At 42.4% G+C, this 15,237-nt stretch overlaps 2 long non-coding RNA genes and 2 other non-coding genes across 5 annotated transcripts in view; 3 read left to right on the top strand and 1 right to left on the bottom strand.

The window, feature by feature from the left end:
* The window catches only part of Gm32525, a 31,613-nt gene extending 26,055 nt beyond the window's left edge, over positions 1-5,558 (top strand). Inside the window, exon 5 of the long non-coding RNA XR_003950579.1 lies at positions 5,492-5,558. This is a non-coding gene — a long non-coding RNA (predicted gene, 32525). The remainder of the gene's footprint in view (positions 1-5,491) is intronic.
* Positions 5,487-5,558, bottom strand: n-TAagc16. Its single transcript has one exon. It is a non-coding gene; the product is annotated as a tRNA-Ala (tRNA).
* Positions 5,559-5,604: 46 nt separating this feature from the next.
* Positions 5,605-13,926, top strand: Gm32420. Of its 2 annotated transcripts, none has more exons than XR_003950580.1 (3): positions 5,605-5,703; positions 6,711-6,855; positions 12,239-13,926. It is a non-coding gene; the product is annotated as a predicted gene, 32420 (long non-coding RNA). The 2 variants fall into 2 exon arrangements; XR_382110.4 differs by having other exon boundaries at positions 5,605-5,748.
* On the top strand, positions 12,614-12,686 carry n-TRccg3. The gene has a single exon. It is a non-coding gene; the product is annotated as a tRNA-Arg (tRNA).
* Positions 13,927-15,237: the final 1,311 nt, after the last annotated feature.

The raw sequence follows: 15,237 nt of genomic DNA, 5'->3' as shown, positions 1-15,237 counted from the left end.
AACAAAGAAAGTCATATGTCAAGGCAAGTGTAAAATACATTGGACAGTATGTCATAGAGATGGTTATCAAAAGGGAGGGAAATTTTTATATAGGCCCAATATACTATGTGATGACCATCTTAGCTTTTGGATTGGTGGAAGCCAGTGGGTTTGTTAAGTCAATAAATTCCAAAGGATTTTATTAGTCACAGGATGTTAGTTCCCACACAGAGGTGGTCCGGGAATGGCTGTTCTAGGCAGCCAAAGCTAGCCCAAGACAAGGCTTAGTTCTGGGCCTGCAACATTCCAATCTCCCTGCAGTCCTGGCTGAACTCATCACTCCGTCTTTTTTCAGGCACACTCTTCCAGGAGTTTTCATTAACAGCACCCACAGTTTGGAAAGAGAACTCTTACAGGTTGTACTCAGACCTCCCTGTGCAAGCCACTCCCAGTGCTCACACCGTGAGAGAGAAAGCAATGTAAGGAGAACCGTTTGAAACCCTAAAGACTCTAATTTTCTACTTCATGGACTACTGGAACATCTATCTACTAATGGATACCATTTAGTTATCTAAGTATTTGAAAAACTGAGTGTGCTGGCTAGTTTTATGTCAACTTGACACAAAATATATAATCCTCTGAAAGAAAGGAGCCTCAATTGAGAAACTGCCACTGTGTGACTGGGCTGTACACACACCTGTCGGGCATTTTCTTAACTAGTGATAAATGGGGGAAGTGGAACCTCTCCTGGCTAAGAAAGCAGGCTGAGTGAGCCATTGTGAACAAGCCAGTAAGCAGCGCCCCTCTTCGGCCTCTGCACCAGCTCCTGTCTCCAACTTCCTGCCTTGCTTGAGTGCCTAGCCTGATTTCTTTCAGTGATAGATTATGACGTGGAAGTATAAAGCAAATAAGGCCTTTCTTCCTCGCCTTGCTTTTGATCATGGTGTTTCATCACAGCAACAGTAACACCAAAACACTGAGCATGTTTCAAAAGTATCTTCAAAAATAAAATTAATATAATTTTAGTTGCATGAATATATATACATATATATGTATAATTAATCAATAGAAATTTAATTATATTAGTCTTCTCTTCCAAAAGATGAACACTATTGCCAATACATGTTTTATTACAGTAACAGAAACTTATTGCCAATGATGTCTAACTGGTAGCTTTTAAATGCTTCATGCTGCTAAATATTGCACCTTTCCAACATGGTGGTACAATAGCTGTGTGATTAGACGTAGGACACAGCTATGCACCAGCAAACCAAGTTTAACCCCTGTTCTTGGTAAGCCATCTCTTCTCCCAGCAGGAGATTCCTGGGAGATTCTAATTCTTGGAGTCCATTCTTTCAACAGTCTGGTAGCCAAAGAGGGAACACAAATGTTTCTTTAGAATACATACATTTCTGCTCCATAGGCTAGTTACTGCTGTGTTAACAAAAATAATAGCAGCCTCAGCCTTTGTGAGGTTGAGGCAGGAGAATTACCCTGAATTCCATGCTAATCTTTCTTCCAGGGTGAGACCCTGTCTAAAAAAATGAACCAAAAATAATAAATAGTTTTTAAAACATACAATTTTTCTACCTGGAAAATTCTTCAGTGTTGAAATGCCTGAGCCTTTTCTCATGTGGCTCATTTGGCAGAGTGCTTGCCTAGTATACAGAAGGCCCTGGGTTCACTCTCCAGCACTAGAGAGATCTTCAGGCTGCCTTTAGGAGGCAGAGGAAGGAGGATCAGGTGTTGAAGGTCACCCTTAATTATAAAAGAGAGTTGGATGCTACCATGAGATAGTGTCTCAGAATAAAAAGCTAATTTCTTTTTTTTTTCTCATTAAAAAAATACAGGCACTTGGCCTGATGCCAAGGACCAGCCTCATCTTGGAGACAGGTTCCGAGGAAGTGGTGTTTGAGAGCTGGGAGACAAACGACTAGAAGTCAAATCATAGGTACTAGCTGAGAGCCTGTGTTCTATAGATATAGCTCTTGGCTCTGTCGTCTGCTTGAGACAGCTCACTCTCAAGACAGCTCCCTCTCTTTTTGAAACAGCTCTCTCTTGCTAGAAAAAAAATGTTTAAAAGCTCTCTGGATAGCTTATGGATTTTCCAATCAAAGTCAGAAAGGCTGCTATAAAGTAATTCTTGGATTTTCTAGAAAAAAAAAATCCTAAAAGAGCCGTATTAGCTCCTTAAGCAATTCTTGGAATTACTGACCAAGATTAGAAATCCTGTAAGAAAAAAATTCTAAAAGAGACAGTTCAACTCTTGCTAGGAAAAAAATCTAAAAAGAACAACTGCTATTGCTCTCTGCCGGCTAATCTCATGCAGAACAAAAAGCCCGGTCTTTTATTTTCATATCTATTTAGTCATTTATTGACCCCAAGAATCAGCATTCCATGACCTTACCCCTTGATTTTTTAAAAATTTATTTATTTGTTTGTTTGTTTAGTGTATGTGAGCACCCTGTAGCTGTACAGATGGTTGTGAGTCTTCATGTAGTTGTTGGGATTTGAATTTTTAGGACCCCTGGTAGCTCTGGTCAACCCTGCTTGCTCTGGTCGGCTTGCTCCCTCTGATCAACTCTGCTCGCTCAGGCCCAAAGATTATTATACATAGGTACACTGTAGCTGAATTCAGACACACCAGAAAGAGGGCGTCAGATTTCATTCTGGTGGTTGCGAGCCACCTTGTTGTGTTGCTAGGATTTGAACTCAGGAAGAGCAGTCAGTGCTCTTATCGGATGAGCCATCTCACCAGCCCACCCCTTGATTCTTAGAAACCGAAAGCAAGGTTTTTGTTTGTTTGTTTTAACATTGCAAAAGAATTCAGAGATCCACCCCACCTTTGTTAAGCACAGGCAAAGCTGGGTGGGACCTGTCCCTGAAATTACCACTCCTACCATGCCTAGGCTTGAACCTGGACCTAAAGTCTGCCTTTCAAGCAAAACCAAAAAACTTAGCTGTGTAGGATCTTGCCCTTCGATCACCTAAATTTCCTTATCTCATTCCTTAGTATCATTCTGACAAGCTGGCTCATAGTACATCCCTCCGAGGAAGAGCATGACTGTATGTGCAGTATTATACAAACAAGCCTTGTGCCCACAGCAACCATCAATACTTGTGGAGGCCCATGCCCTACGGGCCCTGTACCAGGGGCAGGAACCATGTGATTCCACCCCTTACATCAACAAGCATCCTGGGGGTGGTGACACATGCCTTTAGTCCCAGTACCTGGAAGGTAGAGGCAGGAAGATTTCTGTGAGTTTGAGGCCAGTCTGGTCTATAGAGTTAGTTCCAGAATAGCCAGGGCTACACAAAGAAACCTTAAAAAAAAAAAAAAAGTAAAATATACTTTCTCATTAAAACAAACAAACAAAAACACTAGTCTCAAAAAATTGTGAGAGAAGTTTTTTTTGTTTCTGTTTATTCTGTTAAGGGTGGCTAACCTGCCAAGGTCAATATTCCATATATTCCATATTCCATAAATGTCTCTCACTTTGTAAAACATTTTTTGTCCATTGTTGTTATATAAGACTAAGTAACTCTGGCTGGCCTCAAACTTATAGAGATCTGCCTGACTTTGTCTCCCAAGTGCTGGCACTAAAGGCTGTACACCATGCCTGGCTTTTTTTTTTTTTTTGACAAGGACTTCTGTAACTCAGATTGGTTGTACACTCAGTATGCAGCTGAAGATGATTCTAGCCTCCATCTTCCAAGTACGAGGACTGGAAGTTTGAAATCACACCTGGTTTGAAAATGTTGATTTTGTTTGTTTTAGGTTCTGACTATCTGACCTTGGCTAGCCTGGATTTTGATATGTGGAATGGGCTGACCATGAATTCATAAGAGATCCATCTGCCTCTGCTTTCTGAATCCTGGGCTTAAAGACAATCACATCAAGTTAATACTGTTTGAGTACTTTGAATTCTTAGAGGTCAAAGTCAGCCAGTTCCAGAACAGTCAGGGCTACACTGAAAAACCCTGTCTCGACAGACCAAAGCAAACACAAAAATAACAACAACAAAGAGGATACAAATATTTTAAAATAAATAACGACAAAATAAAAATACATTCTTTTTCTTAAAACATTTTTAAAATTATGCATATATGTATACGTGTGTACATGAGTAGGGAAGTCACCAAAGGTGACCGATGTCCCTAGAGTTGGAGTTACAGGCAGCTTGGATCCTCTGAAAGAGCCGTAGGTACCTGCAAAGTTTGAGCCTTCTCTCAAGTCCTTAGTTTGGCCAATCGGAGTCTCAACCGTCTGCAATTGATTCTTTTTTTTTTTTTTTTTTAACTGCCATGTATGGGACCTCAAGGATCTTTTAAGTTCTCATTCTCCTGGGACTCCTCTTTCTTCTGCCTGGAGCAAATGTTTCAATTGGGAAGGAGCGCAGCAATTCCAAGGAACATTCCCTACAACACTGAATAAATATCTATGGTTTGAAGTTAGCTTCGTCTACACAGTAAATTCCAGGACAGCCAGGACTACATAGCAAAAACCCTGCCTTATAAAAAAAATAAATTCATTCATTAAAAAAAAAAAAGTTGGGCGGTGGTGGCTCCTGGATCTCCAGTCTGAAGAGCGAGTTCAAGGACAGCTAGGGCTACCCAGAAAAACCCTGTAAAAGTAGAGGGCTTACATTAACATCCATTCCTGGGCATGGAGTGCAGATCTTTGTTCAAGCTCCTACAACTACCTGCCGAAGCAGTCCATGGCAGCCTTCCCAGGTCAGCGTTCCAGAGCCAATTCGAAACTCTCTTCGGAGGCTCGGTCCTGAGGGCAGTCCATGCCTTAAATGTTGGCGTCCGTCATCCAGACAGGTAAGGTAGCCCAGGTTCTTTGTCAGTGTTGTGCTTGATGTTAGCAAGTGTGTCGTGAAGGACTCACACATACATATATGAGACCCTTCAAAATGTGAGGTGGAAGCAAATACGGAGTGAAGGAAGGTGCGTGTGTTTTCCGATTCCCTTCATTAACTCAGGCTTTAAATAATCTGAAGTCCTACTTCAAGCCAGTCAGACCCAGAGGCTTAATTAAAATTATTTAATTAAAGTTATTTAACACACGAAGAACTTTATCTGTATTCAAACATAGCATTATACTTTTAAAAGTTACTTGAATGCACATAAAACACAAAAATGAAAGATGACAGAACCGGGTGGAAGACCAACGAAGGGGAAGTTACCGTGGGAGGGGTGGGAAAATTGGAAAGTTTCGGATTTCCCACCGCGCTCTTTCTTCCCTCCCTCCATTCCTCCATCTCCAGTCTTTCCTATTTCCTGCCTGGCCCCAGCATCCGGCCTCTCTGTTTTTCTGTATCAGGGCACTTGGCCATGCCATGTCTGGATCGAAATGCCTCGATAGAAAAAGCACAGGACAGAGTAGACGGACTTTGTCTCCCTTGGTCTCTCAGTTTCTGTAAGAGTGGATTGAAACCAATAAAAGGTACTCTATAATTGGAAAAAAGGTAACTACCACCATAGTGCTACAGCTTGAAAACTGGAGGTGCCGGGGATTGAACCCGGGGCCTCGTGCATGCTAAGCACGCGCTCTACCACTGAGCTACACCCCCTCACGTACCACTTTTTCACAAAATATTACTATGGCTGGATGTCGCCACTCCAGCCATCAGGTGCTTTGTCATTTATGATGTATGTCGAATACCGTGTCTCAGATACGGTGTGGAAGACAAGCTAGTCAAAGAAAAAGATAATAAGGTGATCTGAAAAGTCTGGATCCGTGTTCGGTGGGGCGGGTAACAGGTAATCTCCCATGCTGCTCCAGAGAGGGGGCTGGATGGGTGGTGATCTCTGCTGTGGAAGGTGGCAGACACCGCAGTGTGATGCTGGAGGATGAAAAGAACAAAGCAAACCGGCGGGAGAGCTGTGCAGTGGTGGGGCAGCTGGGTGTGGGCTCTTATAGACCCCGAGAAGCAGCTGGGTGGCTCCAGCGCAAGGCACTGACCCCCCCCCCCCCCGCAACTTCCCGCAGGAAGTCTCAAAAACAAAAACAAACAAACAAACAAAAACCTCTTTGCCCAGCAGTTCAAAGTCCTGGAGCTCCTCCGCTCTCTGCCGCTCGCTCAGCCTTGGCACAATACTCGAAATGGGATTGAGGATTTAATTCAATGAAATAAACTAGGATCTTGGGGGAGGGGGGGAACAGGAGATGAGAAAGACCGGAAAGAAAGAGGGGAGACCTGGACCTGAGAGCAGAAGGAAAAGCAAGAGTATTTATTAGACAGGGTTCTCTGGCGGAACAGAAACAATAGGATGTATATATTATAAGAGAAAATTTATTGGATTGGCCTACACGGCCTTGGCTGGGTAGTCCAACAGCAGGAATCTACACTCTGTTGACAATTAAGACGGACCATGCCGACGCAGTAGGAAGAATGGAGAGTGGGTCCTTAGAACTCAGTACAAAAATGACCCATCTCACTATGTCATACTCTCTAAAGGGTGAAATCAGAAAACTGCTCCTTCCAGTCCATCTCTCACCAAACGTAGTAGCATTGGAATCAGCAGGAAGCTCTCTCTGCTGACATACATTAGGACCAGATTTTCTGCTTCAGTTGAGTTGGGTGGGCCCTAAAATCTTACAGTTCTAGCAAGTTTGTGGTGATAAAAGAAGATTCTGAAATATCCTTACCTGAGTAATAAACCTCAGAAAATGAAAAAAAGAAAGTGATGAGAGTTTACTGTATTCCAAAACTCTTTCATAGGAAGTGGGTTGCCAAGCAGTAGAGAAGTCTCCCAGAACACCTTGCAGAAGCAGATCTGAGATCGATACCAGCAGAAAACAGCTTGATCGACTCTGAGTGCATAGCTATGGACAGCTCTACCAGTCCCCAACTCTCCCATGACAGGGTAAGAGTACAAAGGCATCTCCATCTTTTTTATTCTTGCTGTGGCCATTTCCGGTTTAACAAGAATTTAATCTCCTTAATGGAGAATCCTATGAAAAATTACTCAACTCTGTTCCGGGAACCCAAGGTCAGGATGTCCTAGCTAACTTATAGCTTCTGTTAAATTGTCTGCTTGTTTGAACCTCCCTCTCTTGGCATTTGTCAAACAGCTTGCTTACACAAAAGCTACCCTAACCTCCTGCAGCTGCCAAGTTTCTGCCCTCAAAACCCCTGTGTTTTGGACACTAGAGGTTACACCTAGGTCTCTGAATACCTGGGTGTACACCAGACCGCTGAAATAAAGTCTATCAATTGGCTATACAATCACACAGATTATCAGTTACTCAATTGTATCAGTTTGTGAGGCCAAGCTCTTTGCATTGAAACACAGCTGCCACTACTGAGAACAAAGTGAATTTTCCACCCTGTGTGCTTGCTCCTCTGGTTTGTGTACACTCTTCTTTAGAAAAAGGAATTGGCTGGGTGGTGGTGGCACACGCCTTTAATCCCAGCACTTGGGAGGCAGAGGCAGGTAGATTTCTGAGTATGAGGCTAGCCTGGTCTACAAGGTGAATTCCAGGACATCCAGGGCTACACAGAGAAACCCTGTCTCAAAAAAACAGGAAAGAAAGAAAGAAAGAAAGAAAGAAAGAAAGAAAGAAAGAAAGAGGAACTGCCCTTCTGAATTGCTTTTGTTTTCCCCATGTGTTTCTTTGTGAGGCACCAAAAGAATTATTTTCCAGAATTTCAGAGGGAAGGGAAGCAAGGGAAGGAGGGAAAAAAGGAGGGAAGAAAGGAAGAAAGGAGAGGAAGAAAGAAGGGAGGGAGGGAAGGAAGAAGGGAGGAAAGGAAGGAAATAAAGAAAGGGAAGCAAGGGAAGGAAGAAAGAAGGGAGGGAAGGAATGGAAAGAAAGGAAAGCAAGGGAAGGAAGGAAGAAAGGAGAGAAAGAAGGAAGGAAGGAAAGGAAAGAAGAAGAAAGAGAGGGAAGGAAGGGAGGAGGAAAGAAGGAAGGGAAGGAAAGGAAGGAAAGAAGAAGAAAGAAAGGAGGGAAGGAAGAAATGAGAGGAAGGGAAAGAAAGAAAAGGAAGCAAAGGAAGGAAGAAAGGAGAGGAAGAAAGAAGGGAAGGAAGGGAAAGAAAAAGGGAAGGAGGAAAGGGAAGCAAGGGAAGGAAGGAAGAAAGGAAAGAAAGAAGGAAGGGAAGGAAAGAAGAAGAAAGAAAGGGAGGGAAGGAAGAAAGAAAGGAAGGGGAGGGAAGGAAGGGAAAGAAAGAAAGAGGAAGAAAGAAGGAAGGCAAGGAATGGGGGAAGGAAGAAAGTAAGGGGAGAGAAGGAAAGGAAGGAAGAAGGGAGGGAAGGAAGGGAAAGAAAGAGGAAGAAGGAAGAAAGGAAGGAAGAAAGGGAAGGAAGGGAAGGAAGGAAGATCCCAAGGCAGGGGGCAACCAACTCTTCTGGCTGGTCCAGAGGTTCCCAACCAGCTTCAGGGGGAGGAAAGGGCGTGACTGTTCTGGTATGTGGATTCTACAGGAAAGAGTCTCAGTGGCAAGGGTAGCCCAGCTCTTGGGCTGGAGAGTTCAGGGTAGAGGGCAGGTTATGCCAGACATATCCTGTTCCAGGTAGGGACTGGAGGATGCTCAGTATTATCTGAACTGGACGTGAGAACTAGGAGGCCAGGTCCACTGGCACCTAAGCCACTTGTCCCTGGTTTAAAACTCAACACCTTAGACCTTAGTCCTAAGAAATGCCATACAAGGCCACTAAGGAAGTTATATAAGGAATTTAAAAGGTATATATGAAACCTGGGCGATGGTGGTACACACCATTAATCGCAGCACTTGGGAGGCAGATATCTGGGTGATGCCAACCTAGTCTACATAGTGAGTTCCAGAACAGCCAGAGATACACAGAGAAATCCTGTCTGCAAAAACAAAAACAAAACAAATTTAAAAAATAGAGTTATTGGTCTGATCTTCATAATTACAAGGACTGGCTTAAAGGACAAAAAGTATGCCTAATTAAAATTTATTTAAAAGTATTTGATTCTTGCCTGAGAACTATCTAAATGTTACATAGTAGTTAAAAGTACCCGACTGGTGTAAATGACTTTCTGTGTGTTCAATAACCACACTTGGAGGACTATACTTGATATGGGTAGAAAGATTATAAAAGGGACAGTAGGTTGCCCTCCAAGGGCAACTACGTCCCAGAGAACTGTAGGCCATTTCTAGAAGTGTTTTGAAACTGTAGAGAGTTACCTATTATCTTGTTCAGGGAAGTCACACAAAGAAGAAGGCCAATACTTTTCTTCAATGCATCAAATCAAAGCCATAGCCAAGTGAGAGCTTTGATTTATCCTCACACAGATGGAACAAGGACTGGCTTAAAGATCAAAAAGTATGTCTAAAGGAGCCAGAGGTTCCTGTAAAAACCAAATGACCTTCAAGTACAAAAGAAAATGTTAATTAATTTTGGTCACCTGAATGTTCTTAAACAACCAGCAGGAAAGTGTAACCAAAGATAAAAATGATTGGTATGTTTCCTTAGCAGTCCAAGGGGTTGATCCTACTCCCTAGACTTTAGACCTAAAGCTGTAGACAGCTATTTCTCATTAGTGATATTGTTCTTGATAAGAAAACTTCAGCCCAGACATAAGAATCCACACTTGGAGCCAGGCGTGGTGGCGCATGCCTTTAATCCCAGCACTTGGGAGGCAGAGGCAGGTGGATTTCTGAGTTTGAGGCCAGCCTGGTCTACAGAGTTCCAGGACAGCTAGGGCTACACAGAGAAACCCTGTCTCGAAAAGAATCCATACTTGGCTCACTGCAGTACCTACCTGCAGCCAAGAGAGATAGAGTCTTAATTGTTTGAACCTAAAAATTAAATGATGGCTAAATTTATTCTCTCCCTATCTAGAGTCATTTGGGAGGGTCATCACTGTGATTCTAGCCACTTTAACAGCTAAGTGCCTAAAACTGCTGCTCAGTTTTTTCACTCTGGAGATCAGTCTTGAAGGCCAAAGGGAAATGAGGAGTCGCTCTTGTGAGCCCATTCAGAGATTTTAATAAACTTTGATTCTAATATTTAAAGATACCCTCTGTCATGGCTTCTCATGTCATGTCATGGCTCTCTATATAGGGTTTGTTAATGTTAATTCTTTTGTTTTTGTTTGTTTGTTTTTTGTTGTTGTTGTTGTTGTTGTTTTCCTTCCTCATATCTTTCTTTAGGTACCAGCCAAGGACTTCCTTTCCTTCCCAACTTGCCTGTTACCAATGAGCTTTTGAGGTGTTTTAGGCAGGCTCACTGATGGGGTGGGCTCCCTAACCACCATATGTAACACTCCCTGTGTCTGTTGGAGGAAGGCAGATCTGTAGTCATCCCAATTTCATTGCAGCCTTTAGTTCAGAAGCAGGGATGGTAAAGAAGATGTCAAAATAACCTAGGCAGTCTAGGATACAAAAACCCCAAAGAAATGTAACCAGTTTCCCTCTTGGCTAAAAGCCATCAGTGTTCTTGCTCAACTTGGCAGCCTCCTGCTTGCCAGAAGCTAAAGATGCTGGAAGTGTTTTTGGGATTCTGATTTTTCCTCTGGTTCCTAGGGTTACCCCTTCAGAAGGAAGAATGTAAAAATATCAGTAAAGTCCTGTTGAGAAAAAAATACCTGGCCACAAGCGTGGAATCTGATGCCTGGGTGGATCCAGTCAATCACCTGGCTAAAGAATTACCCCTAGCAAGAAGGACTTACCGAAAGCCATGCTAAAAAGGCAGGTGGGATGATAATTCCTTCTGTTAAGGGGCTCATCTAGAGTCTTAGCTGGGGGCTGGAGAGAGGACTCAGGTCCTGAGTTCAATTCCCAGCATTCACATGGAGGCTCACAACTGTCTATCATGGGATCCGATGCCCCTTTCTGGTGTGCAGGCAGACATGCAGACAAAGCACCCATATATGTAAAACACATAAACCCTTAGAAGCTTGTCAGAGTCTCATTGGAATTGCCCTCACCAAATAATTCATTTATCAACAATCTACTGTTACAAGAGACTTCAGAAAGTTAGCATATGTTGGCTATATTTTTTTAAAAAATTAAATATGTTAATAAAGGAGGGAATTATTAGACTTTGTTTTCTGATCAAACTTGGCTACTCTATAAAGGGCCAATATTTCATAAACCTCCCCTATCTTGAGAAACTCTGGATAGTTGGTCTGCCCATTGCTGTGATGAAACACCATGAGCAAGCAGCTCTGGGAGGAAAGGGCTTATTTGCCTTACACTTCCACACTGTAGTCCATCACTAAAGGAAGTGAGGACAGGAACTAAGACAGGGCAGAAACCTGGAGGTAGGAACTGATAGAGGGTGGGCACAAGTGCTGCTTGCTGGCTTGTTCTTCCTCTCTTGCTCACCGGGCTTTCTTATAAACACCAGCCTAGGGAATGGCACCAACCACTTGGGCTGGGCACTCTCCCATCAACTGGTAATTAATGGGGGTTAAGAGAAAAATGAGAGGTTCTCTTCTCTCAGATGGCTCTAGCCTATACTGAGTTAACATAAACCTAATCATAGAGTATTTAGTTGTGTGTTTACACATTCTACCAAATACCAGTTTTCTCCAAAGGAAGAAATTAAAGTGACCACCCACAAATAATGGATGTCTTCAAAAGCACCTTTGAAAGCAGAGGATGATAATATCTGTACCCTCAATTAGGAGGCAGAAGCAGGAGGATTGACGCTATAACCTCGCATGAGTTACACATTGGGACTTTGTCTTTTATTCATTCATTCATTCATTCATTCATTCATTCATATTTATTTAACGTAAATTGATGTTAGTTGCAAAATAATAAATGAGGAAGGCATCCATTGTATGTTTCCTGGACTCAGCACAAGTGGAGTGTGTCCTGAATTTTCCAATGTCTAGTTATAGGAGGCTTTCAGACGTCTGTGGGTTGGTTATCAGCGGAGTCAACCAACTGTCCGTTAAAATATCCAAGTTAAAATACAAACTCAGGAAGCCCCTTAGATCAAAATAAATTCATGCCTGAGCAGTGTGTTGAATCCACAGACTTAGGACTGCAGCTAAAGAGGTGGTAACTTGAAATCGTTTGAATCTGAAGATAGAACGCTCTTTGTTTTTTACATTGCTGTTTTGCTTTGTGGGGGTGGGGGGTGGGGGGTGGGGTAGTATCACCTATAACCCAGAAGCGCCCTGAACTCTTGGTATTTAAGGATGACTGTGAACTCTTGGCTCCCTTGCCTCCACCTCTGATTTCATTTTCTCCATCCTTCCTAAACTCACTTTGCAAGTTTACTGGTTGTTTGTTTGTTTGTTTGTTTGTTTGTTTTTTTCCAGTCTTATGCCAACTTCGCAAGTTCACACAAGCTTTCTTTAAAGCTCGCCGGCTGCGTGCGGATCCTTTCTGATTTCCACCCTCCAAACATTCTCACCTCCCTCCCTCCTCTGCAGCACAAGGTCCCCTGAGTTCTGGCTGGACATCCCTGTGGTTGTCGGGTCACAGAAAATTTAGCAGCGTTCACACGAAGGATCATTGAGCTACCTATCTGCTTACAGCTTCCCGAACCTACTTTTTCGAAGTCTTTGTAAATTTTGATTCCAAATTAGGAACTTTTATGTTAAGCTGAATTTTTGTTATCTCTATAGTGAAGCCCTGCCCATATCTGGTCACATTTCATTTGACTCTTACGTATTCACCCCTCCCTACCACTTGGCCGCGTGGCCTAATGGATAAGGCGTCTGATTCCGGATCAGAAGATTGAGGGTTCGAGTCCCTTCGTGGTCGGTGTGCTTTTACATTTTTCTTGCTTAATTGGTGTACTCACTTTCTGGAAATGTGAAATGTATTTTCCTTCGTGTAGGTATTGTACTATGGCATGACTGCTGGCTCGTGCTTAAAGAACCCTTGTTTAACTGTGTAGTTGAGGAGTGGGGGTGGGGGTGGGGAGTACTGTATACTACACAAACAAAAAGGCAAAATTAGCCCAGGGTTTCCTAAATAAGACCTGAATAAGGACTCTAAATTACTTGCTAACACAGAAGGAAGACATCTCACCAGTCCGTAACTTTGGACAAAGAACTACAGTCAACTAAGGAATGCGGAGGGCAGGAGAAATAGTCTTCCTTGGGGAAATGACCCCAATTGGTTATCCAATGTCTAGTGGTTAGCCCTGAAATAATATGCATAAAAGTATCATTCTTTGGACTGAGCAGCTTGTAATTTATGTATTTAGAAGCGTGCGAGTGTGTGAAAAATTAAAGAAACGGAGGCTATGAATTTGTCCAGGGCTGAGTGGAGGAGTACATGGGAAGATTTGGAGGGAGGAGAGAGAAAGGAAAATAGATGTAATTATATTTTAATTTAAAAACACTCTCAAGGATCTCCTTTCCTGTGACCACAGCAATTAAAAAGAAAACAAAAAACCCATTGAGGGCCGGGTGATGGTGGCGCACCCCTTTAATCCCAGCACTTGGGAGGCAGAGGCAGGCCTGGTCTACAAAGTGAGTTCCAGGACAGCCAGGGCTACACAGAGAAACAAACAAACAAAACCAACCTGAGAAGGTTGGGAATGAAAGATTAAAATGTTTGTAATCTTCTGTAAGAAGGAGCTAACCTAGTTCATTGAGCTGCCAAAGGGCCTCAGGATATCCTGGAACTCAGTAGGTAGACCTCAAACTCATAGAAATCTACTTACCTCTGCCTCCTCTGGGCTGAAATTAAAGGCATGCACCAAATTCATATATACTTTTTCTGTTTCGTTTCTTTCTCTTTCTTTCTTTTTCTTTCTTTCTTTCTTTCTTTCTTTCTTTCTTTCTTTCTTTCTTTCTTTCTTTCTTTGTTTTCTTTTTCTCTTCCTTCCTTCCTTCCTTCCTTCCTTCCTTTCTTTCTTTCTTTCTTTCTTTTTTTTTTTTTTGAGATAGGGTCTTATTTTGTAGGCCAATTGGCCTCCCAAGTTCTTGGACTACATGCATAAACCAACATGTCAGTTTTACATTGTGTAATGATTAAATGAGTTTAAACGTTCTGTGTCTTCAATCGTTGGTCATTTATTTATGGTGAAGACTTCAAACTTCTTTATTCTGAATAATATTATAATTCCTCATCTATAGCTATCCTATAGTCAGCAGACTGCTAGACCACTGCACTTGGATCTAACACACCTTCGTGCTTACTGGGCCACTCTTCTCATCCTTGCATCTTCTAGATTGTCCCAGACTCAGGAACCACTATTCTGTTGCCAATTTCCAAGATTCAATATTTTATATTCAACGCATGGGTGAAATCATATGGTACTTATCTATGTCTGCCTTATTTCACTTAATAGAATGGTACTGGCTAGAGACATAGCTTGTCTACTACATTGCAAGGCCTTGGGTTTTCCTGTCAGCACTGGTAAATAAGGAGGAAGAGGAGGAGGAGGAGGAGAAAGAGGAAGAGAAGATGAAGGAGTGGAGGTCTTCTCCTATCCATATTGTTGTAAATGACAAAGACCAAAGTCTTTTTATGACTGGACAATATTCTGTGATGTCTATCTATCACATTTTCTTCACCCACTCGTCACTTGGTGCTGCCATGAATTACTGTAGCCAAATGCTGCAATCTCTTCAACATCCTGATTTCATTTCCTTTGAAATTTACGCAGCTAGAGGATTGCTGAGTCTAATTTCAGTTTAATGTAGTTTTTGAAATGGCTCTCGCTATGTTGCCCAAGATGATCTCAAACTCCAGATGTCATTTGATTTTCCTGATGCAGTCTCATGAACAGGTGGACAAGGGACAGGCCCACGGCCACCCACTGAGCTCCTTTTTCTTGAGGGGACTCCACACTGTTCTCCACAATGCTCATTTGCATACAATGCTCGTTTGCATGCCCGTCAATGGTATGGCTCTCTTCTCCCTGGGTCCTCGACAGCACTTGTAAGCACTGGTCATTTCAATCGCAGACATTCTTACTGAGGTGAAGTGATATTTTACTGTAGACTTTGCTCTTCTTTTTGTCCTTTCTTTTTTTGTTGTTTTTGAAACAGGATCGGGTCTTAAAACTTTGGCTAGCCTGAAAATCTTGTGGTAGTCTTTTTGCAGTCGGGTTACAGATGTGGACCACCACACTCACTATCATTTGGATTTGACTTGTGCTTCCTTGATGGCTAGTGATGTTGAATATTTTTTCCAAACATCTCTCGTTAAGTACAAATCTAACAAAATGTGTAATATCTGTATGCATGAAACTATAAAACTCCAATGGGGGAACACAAATAAGCACTAAATTTATTGAAGATTTTTCTAGATTCACGAACGGTAACACTCTATGCTATTAAGAGGCCATATCTATAAT

The sequence above is a fragment of the Mus musculus genome, chromosome 13 (assembly GCF_000001635.26).
Source record: "Mus musculus strain C57BL/6J chromosome 13, GRCm38.p6 C57BL/6J".
Lineage (NCBI taxonomy): Eukaryota > Metazoa > Chordata > Mammalia > Rodentia > Muridae > Mus > Mus musculus.
Note: the sequence above shows the minus strand (reverse complement) of the source record. Positions and strands in the feature narration are given on the sequence as shown.